Below are 16,576 nucleotides of genomic sequence, written 5' to 3'. Positions count from 1 at the left end.
AGAGAGAATTTGTTTTTATGCCGCATGATACATTTGGTGTCTATAATATATAAGTGACTTTAGTGTTTTCACATAGGCGGATCTTCTGTTGATGAAGGTCATATATCAGAATCCAGGGAACATTTCTGCATCTCCATAGGTTTCTGGTAGAGAGGTGGAGGTAGAGGATTCTGGGTGTTGACTGTAACCCTTTTGCACTGGTAGTTGAACAGGTAAATGTCAGTGGCTCTAAGGATGTGGCTCTTAGTTTAGCGAGTTCAACTGCACCTTGAATGCCCAACAAACAAGGGTGAAAGGAAGGTGAGAGATGAGCAAGAATGTAGAACTAAGAATCCAGGAGTTGCATTCTCGCTATTAGCAGCTCTGCAGCTCATTTGTGAACCTTCTGCAAATCATTCGTTCTTTCAACATCTTTCAGTTTCTTTTCTACCATATGGGAATAGTGCTATTTTAGATTTGTTTTAAGTTTTATTAATTATTGCCTGATTCAGTTACTTTTACTTAAAACAGGAAACCCATCCCAAGTTTCTTAGCCAGAGCCTAATAATGTCAAGCCCCTGAGCCCTTTATTTGAATCACATTGGCATCTTGAACATCCTCATCCTGTACACACTCTTTGTAGCTCTTCACAGTTCAGGTCTTCTTGGCCTCTGACATCTTGTATCTCAGGAATGATGACATAAACCCCTTGGGTAAGAAACTTAAGACCCCATCCTAAGACCCCAGCTTAAGACCCCTCCCCACACATTCATCTCTTGGACTTGGCCTCCTAGACCCTCCCTATAATATCCTGGCTCACTAAATGCTCCCTGACCCAGTTCACCTGCATCCTCCTGGCCCCACTATTGAGAATTACACAAGCTGTACTTAATTCTCAGTGATTTTATTCAGAGTTCTGAATGAATATCAGTCAAAAACCATGTTGGTATAAAGCAGGAACTTAGCCTTTCTTCCTCTTGTTGATTAATAAATATTTCTAATAAATATTACCACTCCACAGTTGTCCTACTAGGGGACTGACTAGATTTTTAAAATATAGAAAACAACAACAAAAAAACCTAACACCAAAACAAAAAAAATCCTTAATAAAACTTAGAACACCCATTCCAAAGTTTATTACATATAAAGTGAGTCATAAGATACTTAAAAATTTGCTCCATAAGCAAAAAGTAATCTGTGGACAAAATATTTGGAAAATGCTATACCATGCATGAAAACATATGACAGGCTCTGAGAAGTCCCATGTTAAAGAGGCTTCTTTAAATTGCCTAACTCAGTATTTGCCACATTAGTTTGACCAAGAATCCTACCTTCCTTTGACCAAAAATACCTAGTCATACTCATGATGGTACTAGAGTTACCTAGAATGTATTTAAGGCAACATCACTTTAATGTTCTTTCTCCATCTCAACATCACCATCATCATTATTTAATAAATCTTCAGTTGGCTGCAGGTTATAACACATTAGTAATTAGAAAATGGGCAAGGCTACACAAATATTGTGTTTACATGTGGACAGCAGCACATGGCGATATACTGCATTGGTCACTTAAAGATGACTTAACAGTTACCCATAGGAATAATATCCTAGAAATATGAAGTGTATTAGATATTCTGGGGAAGTGATCAAAGTGAAAATATTTAGGGTTCTTTATAATCAATCTGGAAGAAAAACTACCATATCTCATACAAAATGCTTTGGAAATGACTTTTTTAATATTTTTTTTTTTTTAGTATTTGGCGGACACAACATCTTTATCTGTATGTGGTGCTGAGGATTGAACCCGGGCCGCACGCATGCCAGACGAGCGCTACCGCTTGAGCCACATCCCCAGCCCTGGAAATGACTTTTAAGAACTCTACTAGTACCTGAATATAGTAAAATATAAGAAGAAAAAGGTTACAATAAGTGGTATCCGTATTAGAAATAACCTGGATACAAATGCAGAGATAATTAGTGAGTGGTGGAATTCTGGAAGCTGGGAAGCACTTGGACTAAGTATAAAGAACTTAGCACCTGAGAAAACAGATCCAAAATATGCAAAAGAAACTTCCAGGAACCGATTTGAGTTCACAGAATCCTTGAAGTCCACACCAGCTACCTGGAAGCTAGAGTAAAGACACCTTGGTTTGGAAATCTCAGGAGCATTTACCTCTCCAGGGTCCTTCCAGCAACTTTTTTCCTTCACCTCATTAAAAGACTTGAGAGTGTAAAACAGAATCTATGATTTGGAGGCAGTCAATAGAATGAAGGACAGGGATACTATGCTGAAACAAGAAATTAAGAAAACATGGATGTATTCAATGGTGACAGTGGTAGGACCCAAAACCCTGCTCCAGTCTGTCTCTAAAACAATGGCAAGGCAGAAAATTGTGCATGATATAAAACGGTCTGTTCTTGAGACTTTGAACTGTCCAAGAGGAAAGATCTAAATATAAAAGCAAGGTGACACTGAGACACAAGACATCGAGGGAAAAGCCTTTAAAATGACTGTTAAAGGCCAAAATAAAGAGAAATAAGCAATTTTTAGAATAGAGAGATTAAGCAGGGAGGAGAAAATTTCAACATATTTTCATCTGAGTTGAAAGACAGATTGGAAGTTACTCCAACCATGAAACAAGAACAGTGAGCTATTAAAAAAGACTGAAAGGCACCATTATTACCTCTTCAGAATTAAAATTAAATAGAAGAAACAAAACAATTTCAGGGTTCTCATAGGTAAGTAAAGAAAATAAAGAAAAATAGAAACAACAAAATTAGGATGTTCATGATGTTGGACATCTGAAAAAATAATAATAAAAATGCAACAAAAGAATAAATCAATAATATAATTAATTTTTTTTTACAAAAAGATGGAAAATCTGTTTCCATTTTGAAAGTTTTTATAAAGAACCCAGGAAAATGAATAAAAATATGCTCATGCAAAATACACCACTGTGAGATGCCAACTTACTCTGAAGAAAACAGGTCACATAGGAAGGATTAGGTGTCAGAAAGGTCTCAGACTTCTTAGAATCAACAATGTTAAGTGTAAGGCAATTGAACAGTACCTTCTTGAAAATTTCCGAAGGAATATTGTTTCCAACTTAGAATTTTTAAATAAGCCAAATTAGTACTCAAGGAAAAGTATAATAGACATTCTCAATCTTGCAATATCTCAAGGCATTTACCTACTCCAAAGAAGTGTAAAATATGGAATAGGTAAAAATGCAACACAGGAAAGAAGCAAGAGGAATCCCCCATGATACTCGAGAAGGAAAACCCAGAATGGCAGCCCCCACCAGGTGTGGACAGCAGTCAGTCTGCTTTGCAGCAGATCAGAAGCTTCCAGCGGAGGCTTTTTAAGCATGTAAAACTGAGAGAACAACCATTGCATCCAATTGCCTTGAAAGAAGACTTTTTTTAGATAATTGATGAGTATGGTTTGGGTTTGGATCAGGGATGAAACATAGAGACTGCGCAATGACACAAAAGAAATAGAAGTATCATCATTATTTGAGAAGAACAATCAAAGTACAGGAAGGAAAATTGTCTCAATTTTAAGTAGGAAAATTGTCTTACAAGTCTTCAAATAAAACCCTGATGTGGTCAGAACTAAGCAACTTTATAAGTCTCTATTGGAGGGTGGAGACAGGAAGGATATATCTGTGTGTAGGAGCAAGGGAAGGAAAGAAAAAGAAAGCCTTGTCTTTGTGGTGGGAAGACAGCACATCATTAGACCTGCAAAATCAAGGGCAATGCAAGTGCAACTTCCAGTTATCTTGAAGTGAATGTCAAAATAATTAGCTAAAAGTTTTTTGCCCTTGGGGAAAGAATAATTATAGCAAAGTCAGTGAGTGCTGGGGATGAATGAAGTTCTTTTTTTTTTTCTTTTTGTTTTGTTTATGATTTGGTTTCCGCAGAAAACCTAAAAGGAAATATTTTTATTCTTTAAAATGTGTGCATTTACAATTCTCATTTAAAACAAATAAACCTAAAATAAAGATAAGAGAAAAAATGAGGGAAATTTTGCACTTATTTGACAAGGTTATTATAGCCTTGATATGGATAAAAATTAATTTATAGACCCATCTCAATTATCAATATAGATGTAGAAATCTTGCACAACATATTAGTACATCTAATTTAGTAGTATTTTTTTAAAAATATATCATCTGAACATGCTGAATCCCAGAAACTGAAGATTAAGTAAACATAAAAAAATTGATCCATGTGCATGCTGAGTTGACAAATTAAAAAGAAAAAACATGTGACCACCTTAATAGCTTTAGAAAAATCATTTCATAATATTCAATATTTTTCCAGGAAATATCCCCTTAGCATACTAAATTTAGAAGAAAACTTCCTTAATCTGATAATATCTATTCAAAACCTACATCATACAGTATTCCTGAGGATAAAATTTAGGAGCAATTTTATTAAGTTAAGAAACAACAAGAATGCCCACTAATAACACTTCTAATATTCTAGCCATTGTATTGTTTAAAACAACAAAGCATGAGAATTGGAGAAAAAGGAGAAATCTCTTCAATTATTGTTTATATAGAAAGTTCATCAAAATTTACAAAAACTTCCATGATTAATAAGAAATATCAGCATTGTAATCATTTTACTATACCAAAATCAGTAATTTTATGTATATCAAGAATAAACCATTTCAAAATAAAATGGAAATAAAAATTTCATTCACAATATCAATAAACCTCTAAAGTAATTAATATTAAAATTATAATGTGTATGTTTGTTCTGGAGACAAATGCAAAACATTATTGAAGTACACAAAAGATGGCATAAATTAATAGAAAGTTTTATTATGTTCATTTGTTAGGAAAATGAATATCATATTAAGTTGGTTGCTATAAAATTAATCTATAAATGCAAAAATAACCCATCAGAATCCCAGGGATATTTTTTAGAACACTACAGCCAGTTTCAAATTCACTGAAAATGCCCAAAGTAGCCTATATAATTTTGGACAAAAAGAGAACAAGTGTAACTGAGGGTACTGATTGCCCTATTAGATACCAAGATGCTTTATAAAGGTGTATTAAGTAAGACAGTACATCTCCTGGCATAAAGATAGACAGTAGACCAATGGGACAAATAGCACAGAAGGAGAACTAGCAAAATGGAAAAGTGACATATAACAGAGCCAGCATTACAAATCATGGGATAGCAAAAGGACTACAAAAATACAGGGAAGTGGGCACAATTGGCTATCTATATGGAAAAGGGTGAAATTGGATCCCTTTTCTCACACCACATATAAGTGAATTCCAGGTGGGTTGAAGAATTAAATATAGGAAACAAAATTTGTCTTTCAGAAGAAGATATATAAGAACGTCATTATGACCTGAGATAATGAAAGATTATATAAACAAGACACAAAAGTGCACTGTATTGATAAATGTGGCTAAAATTTTTGTTAATTCTGTTTTTTTAAAGTAGAGCCAATAAAGATAAGGAAAAAAAAACACCAGACTGGTAGATGCTATTTACAATCTATGTTCACATAAGTTGCAAAGAACTGATATCCAGAATCTATAAATAACTCTAGAAATAGTAAGACAAAGACAAGCTACCATCTTTGGGAAACCAATCTTAATGATGCAATTAAATTTAATGCTGACACATCCATCCTGCCTAGGACAAGAATCACCCCTCTGTCCATCATATCTACACTGCATATGCTGCCTTCTCATTAGTCAATTAGTAGCTATCTCGTTACCCAGTTGATTGTCTTGGTACTGTAACGCTTGTGTTCAAGTAACTCTTATGCAAGGTACCCAATGGAAGTATGGCCAAGAAAATAACAGACATTCCAGAGATGAGAAACCTGAAGTGAAAAATAAACAAATATAGTAATGCTCAGGACTACTAGTAATCTGAGCAATGCAAAGCAAGACAATTAAATACCATAGCTTACCAACCAGTTTGACAAATATTAAAGGGCCTGGCAATACCAAATGTTAGCAAAGTTGTAGGGAAATAGTATGAATTGGTACTGTTTCTTTAGAGGTAATTTGAAAATAACTACTAAGATTGGAAATGTGTGTGCTTTACAACCCAAATCTTCTACTCTTAGTATCAACAGAACAACAAATGTACACAAAGAGCCATGCAGATAATGTCTATTCCAGCATCGTTTGTAAGAGCAAAACCTGAAATATGATTGTTGCTACCAAAAAGGTAATCATTGCCATGAATTTTTGGGCAGAAACATTCATGCCATGAAGTATCCTGTGTGGCTACATTAGATATCTCCAATATAGAGGCTCAAGAATTGTATGGTCAGCCATTTCATGTCCAATGTCTTATAGGCTATATATATTCTATAAAAGAAAATCACCCTAGTCCATGTCACAGCTCTGTGCCTATTATCAAAGCAAAGTCATACCATCATTTACAGCAGAGCTCAGACACCTTATAAGTGCTGGTTCAAAGTTGAATTTCAACCAAATTAAGAAAATACCCAGGTAACCTTTCTGGAGAGGAACAAGAAAAGATTGATGACTCTGTTAATAAAATATCTGTAAACTGTAAAAATGTCTTTTGCTTTTGTGTGTTTGTTATTAGGAAAAGTACAAGCTCTACCAGTGTGAACATGGCTGGAAAGAATCAAGTCATGCCCAGGCCCTGATGATCAGTGGGCTCCTCTGAGCATTCCTGGTGACACATTGCCTTTGAACACTTAGTACTTTGGGTGAGAGCCACCACTTGAACTAGGCAGCTGTGCTTTCCAGAGGCTCTGAACATCTGTCCAAATTGTGGCACAAAACCTGCCTGTCCCAAACTGACCTCATTACTCATTTACAAACATACAAATAGATGATGGGGGGAGGATCATCCTCCTGTTCCACAAGAGACTGCTCATTACACTCTCCATCGATTCTGTTGCTGGCTTGCATTTCTGAGGAGACCTGGAGAGCTTTTCAAAGGCAGCCTTAACAAACACCACATCACCACTTTGGATGCAGTGTAGACATAACAGGCCTGAAAGCAAAGGACAGTCTTTGTCCCTTCTATTCAGAGATGATTCATATATGTAACATGAACGCGTAGTCCAAAGAGCTTGCTCTTTGATACTTGTTTCCTGTTTCCTCTTTTAATGAGCAGCCCAGGTTTCCCTGTGTTCTCTGGGCTTTGTGAGCCCCTAAATGGTTTCTAGGGAGCTTCTAGTAGCATTGGCTGGTTTGGTAAAGTATTTGGACACTTGCCCAGTTTCCACTTCACCTTCAGATGAGGAGGAACCCAGTTGGAAGCTCTGATCAGACTCTGTGCTTCCTGTGGTTTTTCTTTTTTTTTTTTTTTTATAAAAGCCCAAGGGTAGCCTGAGAAAGATGAAATTTTTCTATTCAATTTTCAGATCAAATCCAAGTAACAGGAAATTAGTAATACTCGCTGCTAAGCATGAGCTCCCTTTTGGTACAAAGGATGCTTTATTTTAGAGGTAATTTTTTTTCTTTAAGACAAAAATGAACCCATTAGCAAACATTAAAGCACTTAAAGATTACCTAGCACTGGCCATGACAATAAAAGTGGTCAGTGGTGTGAACAGCCTGCATTTGAATTCTACCTTTCTCACTTCTCAAACGATTGACTGAACCTCTTGGTCTTAGTTTCCTTATTTGGAAAATGGGAATGATACTAATGGCTATCTCATAGGATTGTTGTGGGAATTAAATGAATTAATGCCTGCAAAGTGCTTAGGACAATGCTGAACACATGGCAAATATTCAATAAACGTTGGCTATTATGATTACCTAGCACTTTGCTACATATTTGGGGATAAAATTAATTGTATTGCATTGCTGCTTCCCCCAGAGGTATTTAATTGGAAGAGACAAGTAGTATTCACATGAGATAATTAGTGCACAAAACATTTTCTTTGTCAGAAGCATATGCTGAGGTCAGCTCCTACATGGAGCAATGTAAACTATTAAAAAATGGGATTGTACTGAGCACGGTGGCACAATGCCTGTAACCCTAGCTACATGGGAGGCTGAGGTAGGAGGATCAAAAGTTTAAGGCCAGCTTCAGCAACTTAGCAAGACCCTAGGCAACTTGTGAGACGTGTCTCAAAATAATAGAACGGGGATGGAGCTCAGTAGTAGAATGCCCCTGTGTTCAGTCCCCAGCATCATATATACATAGAAACAGAGAAAATAGGATGGCATCTGTCCTGCCATTTAAGATGTAGGGTTCTCAAAGAGTTAACAGAGTGACTAGGTAGACCTGAAAGCTATGGAAATATAAAGAAAGCTTTGCAGTAAAAATAGACTTTGAACTAGTCAGGTGGAAGAGACCTAGCAAGACCATTTTAGAAGGACAAAGTGAGAGAAGAGACAGATGGAGTAAACTTGGCATGTGAGGAAGCAGGAAGGCAGCCATTGAAAGTGGGAGTTGGGTACCTCTCGCTCTTTGCAGCAGCATTTCGCATACCTACAATGACCTTGCTCGTTGTTTTTCTAACCAACTACTGGATGCCCCAGCTTCTGTCCATGCTGCTGATTCTCCCCTGTATGGCCTTTCCTAACAAGCCTGGCATTTCCCCCTCCCAAGTATAGTAGGAATCGTCTCCTAGCTGATCAGCCTCTAGCTATTCTTATAAAAACCCCTCCCACCTTAACATAGTCCCTGGTGTCCACTCCTCAGCATGGCCCTCCTGTTGCCTATGACCCAAACTAACATATAGGAAATAGACACATGTTAACCAAGCACCACTAATCCATGATCAGTTGATTGGTGAACCCACATGTCAATATTAAACCCATCTAAAATCTTCCTTGTCCTTCCTTTTCTTGGCAATCTGTTCAAGTTATTGCTTGGAGTCATTCTTAAGTGCTCCTACAGAAGTGTATTTAATATTGTTTTAAAATAGCCTCCCCAAGTCCCCAGGTAAAAGATGAGGAAATTAACCAGCAGAAAACCCAAAATTAAAATCTAAACAAAAAGAACCTGAGCTCCCTTCAAAGTGTTCCCCTGTTTTCCTTTAATTGAAGATTGCATGTTGGCAGGTATCTTGAGTAAAACAAAAATCCTCTGGAAACATCCAAGTAGAGAGTATAGTACAAGGGAGGAGAAGGCTCCTTTCATTGGTGCCCCACACAAGCAGGAGCCTGTGGCAAGGCTCTTCTCCCATTCTGTAGGCTGTCTCTTCTCTTTGCATTCTTAATTGTTGCCTTTGCTGTGCAGAAGCTTTTTAATTTGATGCCATCCACTTAGTGATTTTTGGTTTTACATCTTGCACTTTAGGAGTCTTGTTAAGAAAGTTGTGCCAACATGAAAGTTGGTCCTACATTTTCTTCTAGCAGCTGAAGTTTCTGGTCTAATTCCTAGGTCTTTGATTCACTTTCAGTGGACTCTCAATGTAGAGTGAGAGATAGGGGTCAAGTTTCATTTTTTTCCTCAGATGGGACATTAATATACAGAATATATAAAGAAGCCAAAAAACATAATACCAAAATACAAATAACACAATTTTAATAGCAGACACTTCTAAAAAATAAAAATTAAAAAAGAAAAAAGAAAGAAAGACAAATGGCACACAAATATATGAAAAAAATATTCAACATCTTTAGCAAGCAAAGAAATACAAATCAAAACTGAGATTTCATCTCACTGCAGTCAGAATGGCAATGATCAAGAATACAAATAACAATGTAGGCAAGGAAAGGGGGAAAAGTACACTCATACATTGTTGGTGGACTACAAATTAGACTAATCATTCTGGAAGGAAGTAGGGGATTCCTCTAAAAACTAGGAATGGACTGGATGTGGTGGTGCATGCCTGTAATCCCAGTTGCTGGCGAGGCTAAGGCAAGAGGATTGCAAGTTTTAGGCCAGCCTCAGCAACTTAGCAAGGCCCTAAACAATACACTGTCTCAAAATAAAAATAAAAGGGCTGGGGACATTGTTTAGAGGTTAAGAACCTCTGGGTTCAATCCCCAGTACAAAGAAGGAGGAGGAGGATGGCAAAAAGCAGGAAGAAGAAGGAGGAATGGAACCACCATATGACCCAGCTATCCCACTCCTCAGTATTTATCCAAAAGATCTAAAATCAGAATACTTTAGGGATACAGTCACATTAGTGCTTATAGCAGCACAATCGTTTATTAGCCGAGCTAAGGAACTAACTTAGGTAGGTGCCCTTCAACATGTACTAGTTATGGTTTTCTAGAGGAACAGAATCAACAGGACGTATAATTATAAAAAGGGGATTTATCAGGTTAGCTTATGTAACCAGAAGCTGGATAGTCCACAATGGCCATCTACAGTCTGGAGAGCTAGAAGAACCAGTAGCTGTGCAGTCCAAGAGGCTGAAGCCCCAGAACAAGAGGGATCAACAGTGCTACATTAGTCCAAGACCAAAGTCTTCTGGAGAGTCACTGGCAGGGTCCACTTTGGAAGAGTGAAGAAGCAGGGTCGGATATCCTCAGATGATCGCAGCAGCAATCAAGAACCCATTCAAGAAGAATCCAGTTTGCATCTGCTGCTGTTTCCTTGTTCTTCCAACTTATTCCATCCAAGCCATCATCCTATTGGATGGTGCAGCCCACACTTAGGGAGGGTCTCCATTTTAGTTGGCTATCCCACCTGCCAATAATTCCTAGACACACCCTCACTGACACACCCATAAACCCCTTAATCCTCTGCATCTTTTAATCCAATCAAGTTGACAATTCAAATTAACCATTACAAACAGATGAATGGAGAAAGAGAATGTGTGTGTATATATACACTATATATGTATATATATACACACACACACACACACACACACACACACACACACACTGTGGAGAATTACTCAGCCATATAGAAGAATGAAATTATGGCATTTGCCAGTAAATGAATGGAACTGTAGACTATCATGCTAAGTGAAATAAGCCAGACCCCAAAAGTCAAATGTCAAATGTCGTCTCTAATATATGGAAACTAGTCCAAAATAAGGACAGGGGGCAGGGGAGGATTCCATTAAATACAGGAAGAATCAGTGCAGTAGAGGAAGGGTATTGAGGAGGAAATAAGACAGAGAAACAGGATAAGGGAAAAATAGTGGAATGCATCTGACTTAACTTTCCTAAGTACATATATAAGTATACCACAGTGAATCTCACATTATGTATATCCAAGTTTAAAAAAATATATAAATATGCAATATAAAGATCAATAGAGTAGGAAGAAGGGAAGAGGAGGAGGGAGGAGTGGAGGAAGAGAGGAAGTGCTGAAGACTGAATTAGAGCAAATTATATTCCATGCTTTTATAATTATGTCAAAATGAATCATTATGTTATGTATAACTAAAAAGAACCAATAAAAAGAGAGAAGAGAAAAAACTACAAGACAATAATAGCTTCCTTTCATGAGTAGTGCTTCTGAATACATTGTCAAAACTCATTTATTCCAAAATGAAATACATGCTAAGACAGGAGAACAAACATGATATTTTGGGTTGCTGTATCTCTTGGTTTTAGGACTTTTCCAAGAAAATAATGTTTTACCTGTGTCCAGTGTTTGTTTATATCATTTAGATTAATAAATTTTGGCACTAAGAATTTGCTTGAGGCCACTTTGGTAATTAAACAATTTGTGTTTGATGTATTTCAATTAGAAGATATGTTTTGTGTTTAGTAATAAAACTGATTGATAAAAATTTGTTTTCAGAATATTATATATTTAAATATGAAATATATTCATGCACAAAAAGCAAAATAAAATTGGTTAATCATTAAACACTTAAAATAGCATTAAAATTATATATGCAGTTTATTGCTCAAATTATAATGGTCCAGTAGTATTTCCTGAGAATTTCCTCAATATCTTATTAATAGGCTTAATTTTTCAAAAATTGCTAGAATTTTTCTTCAAAATTGCAAATTATAAATAAAGTTAAACTTTTTTAAAAAAACAAGTAAGCAGGAGATTTGCTTCATGGTAGGTTGGAGAGTGAGGTCTCATCTCTCAAGGGGACTTATCTGCACCTGCCTAGGAGCAAATAAGACATCACTCTGAAGTAGTTTCCAATCACAAATCACCCTCACTAACAGTGAGGCCTCTCAGCAACAGGACCATTGAACTTGGTCCCTAGCCAGGTCAGATGAACTACAGCCCTGGAGCATGCTCCTACCATGCTTCCAAGTTCCAGGATTGTGCTCAGAAAACAAGACATTTTCAGAAGACATTTCCCATCTAAATGCAAAGCTTTTCTAAACCCTCAGCAAGAGTATCTTGCTGCAAATCATCCTGCAATTTCTGCCTCACTCCTGTGAATCTAGTGGCATAGGATGCACTGGTAACTGGTCTAGAAAGGAAACACAGTCAAGGCAACAATAAAAATGAAGATGTTTTGCTTTTCTCTATTACAGACCATTAGATGTGATGTGAAGCAAAACGCAAACATGGTCTGAGGCCACATGTGCAGGTCAAGCAGCTAGAACACAAGAAAGAGGGTTGCACTGGTCAGAGCACCTCAAGTGTACTAAACTGGAATCTCCTCCAGTCCATGGATCTTTAGTTAGTGTTTTAGTACCAGCCAGGCTTCCCACAGTGCCTGGCACAGATGAGAATCTACTAAATGAAAAGAACTGTACATTAATAGCTCAGAGCATCTGAAGAAAATCAATCAGAAGAGTAAGAGATTGGAGAATATTGAGGTTTAATAGTGCATCCTATGCCACTATTGAGGGGCTATGATTATGTTTGTTTGTCCATAGAAGAGAAGACCTTCAGAATTCACGTATTTATCAGATCAGTTTCAAATATGCAGGATAGAGCCCAATGGTCCATTGTCTAGGGAATTTTCATTAAACTCTGATATTATTTTAAGAGCCATGTGTTGAGGGGTGCCGCAGTCTAGCTGGGCACAATTCAGGAGCCACTTGTCAAAAGAAACTATTTTTAGAACTACACACACCAAACAAAACAGCTCCTCAGGAAAAAAACCTCAGAGCCCAACTGCTACCACCGGCTTCCCACAAGCCTCTCACCCCAACACCAGCCTCTCCACCTCCCACAATCCTCCTGCTCTTGAGGCCGATTGGCTGGGTCGCGTGGGCGGAGCCAAAGAAGTCCCCTAATGAGCAGCTCCGTGGTTTGAAAGGGCAGGGAAACAGCCCAATGAGCATCACCACAGAGGAGCCAATCAGCTAGATGTTGCTGGGGCCGCTGAGAGCCAATCATCAGCTGGCAGTCTGAAAGGGCGGGGAAACAGCTCAATGAGCATCTCCAATGAGCATCATCACAGAGGAGCCAATCAGCTAGATGTTGCTGGGGCCACTGTGAGCCAATCATCAGCCGGCAGCTGGAAGTTTGCTGGCAGCTGGAAGTTTGCTGGGGCCCCTTCGGCTGTGACTCTCAACATCTCCCCCTCTCTGTTTAAACAACAAGCATGTGGCTTAGGGACCGTGCCTGCCTTAGGTTGTCCAATAGTACATATGGTCCTTACCCGTTATCGGATGAGTTGGCCTCAAGGCGTCAGCCTCCTATCTTCGGTTGATATCATTGTAATTGGATGTTACCCGTCACTGACTACCGGTCCAGTATACAGCCACACCTATGGAGAGGTACCAGCGGGGGGTGAGGTTCTTTGCCTCACCTCTGTTGGCCCCCAAATTTTAGCTGAACAATCATGACAAGCAGAAGGGAGGAAGATACAGAAGGTTGTATATGTCCTTCTACTAATTGTTGTTTGACCAGATCATGGGCTGCTTGTATCTTTTCTTTAGTCAGGGGCCACTGAGGAACCCATACTGGTCTTTCTGATTTCCAAGTAATTTTTATTGTCTCAGTGGCCCTTTCTGAAAATCCAACCCATGTCTGTCTGTTCGTTGATCTGCTTGTATTGGTGCTGCTATACCTTGTTCTTGTTTTTCTAATCTTTTTCCTTTCCTAAAACCTTGTCTAGCACCAACAGAGGGGTTGTGTGTGTGTGTGTGTGTATGTGTGTGTGTGTGAATCTATCAAATGACTACCAAGTGCACCTAGCAGACTCCTGGAACCTATACTTGACATGACATTTGTTTCCCCCATTTATTTCTATGTATGTGTTCTATGGAAGAAATTCTGTGTGCAAATTTGAAGTCTCAAATTTCCTGAGGATCTTCTGTGATTAAAGGCATGTCATACAGACAAGGAAGGAGGCATATTCAGTGCTTTTCTGTAAAGGATCCAATTAAGACTAAAGGTCAAAAGTCACAGGAAGGAAATTTCAACAACCAGAACAGGATTTCTTCCTGGGTAGCTTGATTATATTCAAAAGGATTCTAGGAAACAAATATTTCAAGAGTTTATGGTTAAGGCAATCTATGGCACTTCTCTGTCCTCTAGTACTTTGCACAGCGGCTTGCACAAAAAAAGTCATGGTGAAATCATAAAATACTGCATTAGTAAAGCTCTTAGAAATCATTTTACCCAACCCAACCAGTAATTTATGAATAAAAGGAACTATACAATGGTTTGCTCAATGTCTCCCTATATAAATGGTAGAATTAGTGCTAGAGCCCCAATCTTTATTATTATTAGCACATATTAATGGTACCAATGAATGGGTTTCATTGTGACATTTCCATATGTGCATATATTATTGTGCCTTGATCCTGTTCACTCTTTTCCCTGACCTCTCTTGCCCATGCTTGTCTTCCTCCCCTTGGTACCTTTCTTTTCTTTTTTTCTTTTGGTACTGAGGATTGAACTCAGGGATACTAAACCACTAAGCCACATCCTCAGCCCTTTTTTGTATTTAGAGACAGGGTCTTGCTTAGTTGCTTAGGGCCTCACTAAATTGCTAAAGGTGGCTTTGAACTCACATCCTGCCTTAGCTTCCCTAGCTACAGAGATTATAGACATATGCCAGGCCCCTGCCCATTCTTTAATATCTCCTCTTCTACTTCCAGGTCATTGTTAGTTTTTTTTTTGTTGTTGTTATTTTTTAAGCTTCCACATATGAAAGAAAACATGCAATACTTGTCTTTTGGTACGTGTCTTGTTTAACAAACATAATGTCTTCCAGTTTTCTCCATTTTCCTGAAAATCACATGATTTCATTCTTTATGGCTGAATACTCCTCCACTGTGTACACGTACCACATTCTCTTTACCCATTCATCTGTGGATGGCACATAGACTGATTCCGTATCTTGGCTATTGTGAATAGTGCTGCAATAAACACTGGCAAGCAGGTGTTTCTTTTGTATTCTGACTTTATTTTCTTTAGATAAATACCTAGGAGTGATCCCAAATTTTTAAATGCTATTTCAGCACTATTTTTAGCAGAAAAACACTTACACTTCATATTTATGGTCATAAAAATATTCTTGATACTCTTGAGGGCTGGGGCTGGGGCTCAGTGGTAGAGTGCTCGCCTAGCATGTGAAAGGCCCTGGGTTTGATCCTCAGCACCACATAAAAATAAATAAATAAAATAATGGTATTGTGTCCAACTACAACTAAAAAATAAATGTGTTTAAAAAATATTCTTGAATGATAAATATTTCTTTTACTTCCTTGAAAGAAAAGGTTGCTTTAAGGTTGTGGTGAACAGGAGTCTTCCTTTCCACTCCCAGCTTCCCCATGGCGTCACCATCTCCTCCACAGCAGGGACTCATACGGTAGGACCTTAAAAGCATGCAGAGGGAATTTATGGCCCACAAATGCATAAACACCTCATCTAAAGAGCTGGATAAGAACTCATTTGGGAGGAGGTGGTCACCCTCTTTTGTCTGGCATGGGAACATAGAGGAATTCAACCATTCATTCCACAAGCATTGCCAGTATCATTTATGTCCCAAGCACCACCCACCGTGGTTGTGTTGGAAGGCTACAAAGAAAAGTCAAATGTTGATGCTGACTGCTAGTCCCAAGGAGAGAGAAAACAACTTCCTTCACCCATAACATGTACAGAGAGGGACAGGAAGTACTGGGGAAGCTCCCAAAAAGGAAGGACTTCATTTTATGAATGGTAATCAGAAAAGTCTTCCTGGTCTTTGAAAGATGAGTAAAACTTTTAGATATGGATTAAAGGCCATTTTAGGCAGAGGGAGCTGAGTGGGTTGAAGCCCAGGGACAGCTCATCTCTCATCTCCATGCAAGATGATAAAGCTATCTGCCAGAAACACAAAGTTTGTGAAGAAAAAAAAGGACAAGCATGGATAAATTGTTGTTGCTAAATTATCAGGACTATTGGCTATTTAGAGTGTTTAGGGAGGCATTGAGGATTGCTAGGTAGAGCAATGGCTGAGAAGTAATATGGCAATGTTTTGCTGGCCACATGGTGAAGGTCAATGTGGTAGACACTGTCAATGTTCTGCCAAATGCCCAGGTCCCCTCAGATCCTTTTGGCTATTTCTCTGTGTAACTCCCACCTTCCCAGATCTTGCTTTGCTAAGAACCCAAAACTGTGACTTTATTCAGATGCTTGCCTTTGGGCTACAGGAGGCACTTTGACAAAAAGCAAAGCATTGAAACTGTTGGGAATTGACATCCCTTGGGGCAGCCCTTAGCCAATGACTGACAGTGTGGAGATATTAAAGCCCAGCTCCCTTGCCTCCAGTTGGCACAAACTCTGAGGTGCAATTT

This window comes from Urocitellus parryii, chromosome 6, assembly GCF_045843805.1.
Source record: "Urocitellus parryii isolate mUroPar1 chromosome 6, mUroPar1.hap1, whole genome shotgun sequence".
Lineage (NCBI taxonomy): Eukaryota > Metazoa > Chordata > Mammalia > Rodentia > Sciuridae > Urocitellus > Urocitellus parryii.
Note: the sequence above shows the minus strand (reverse complement) of the source record.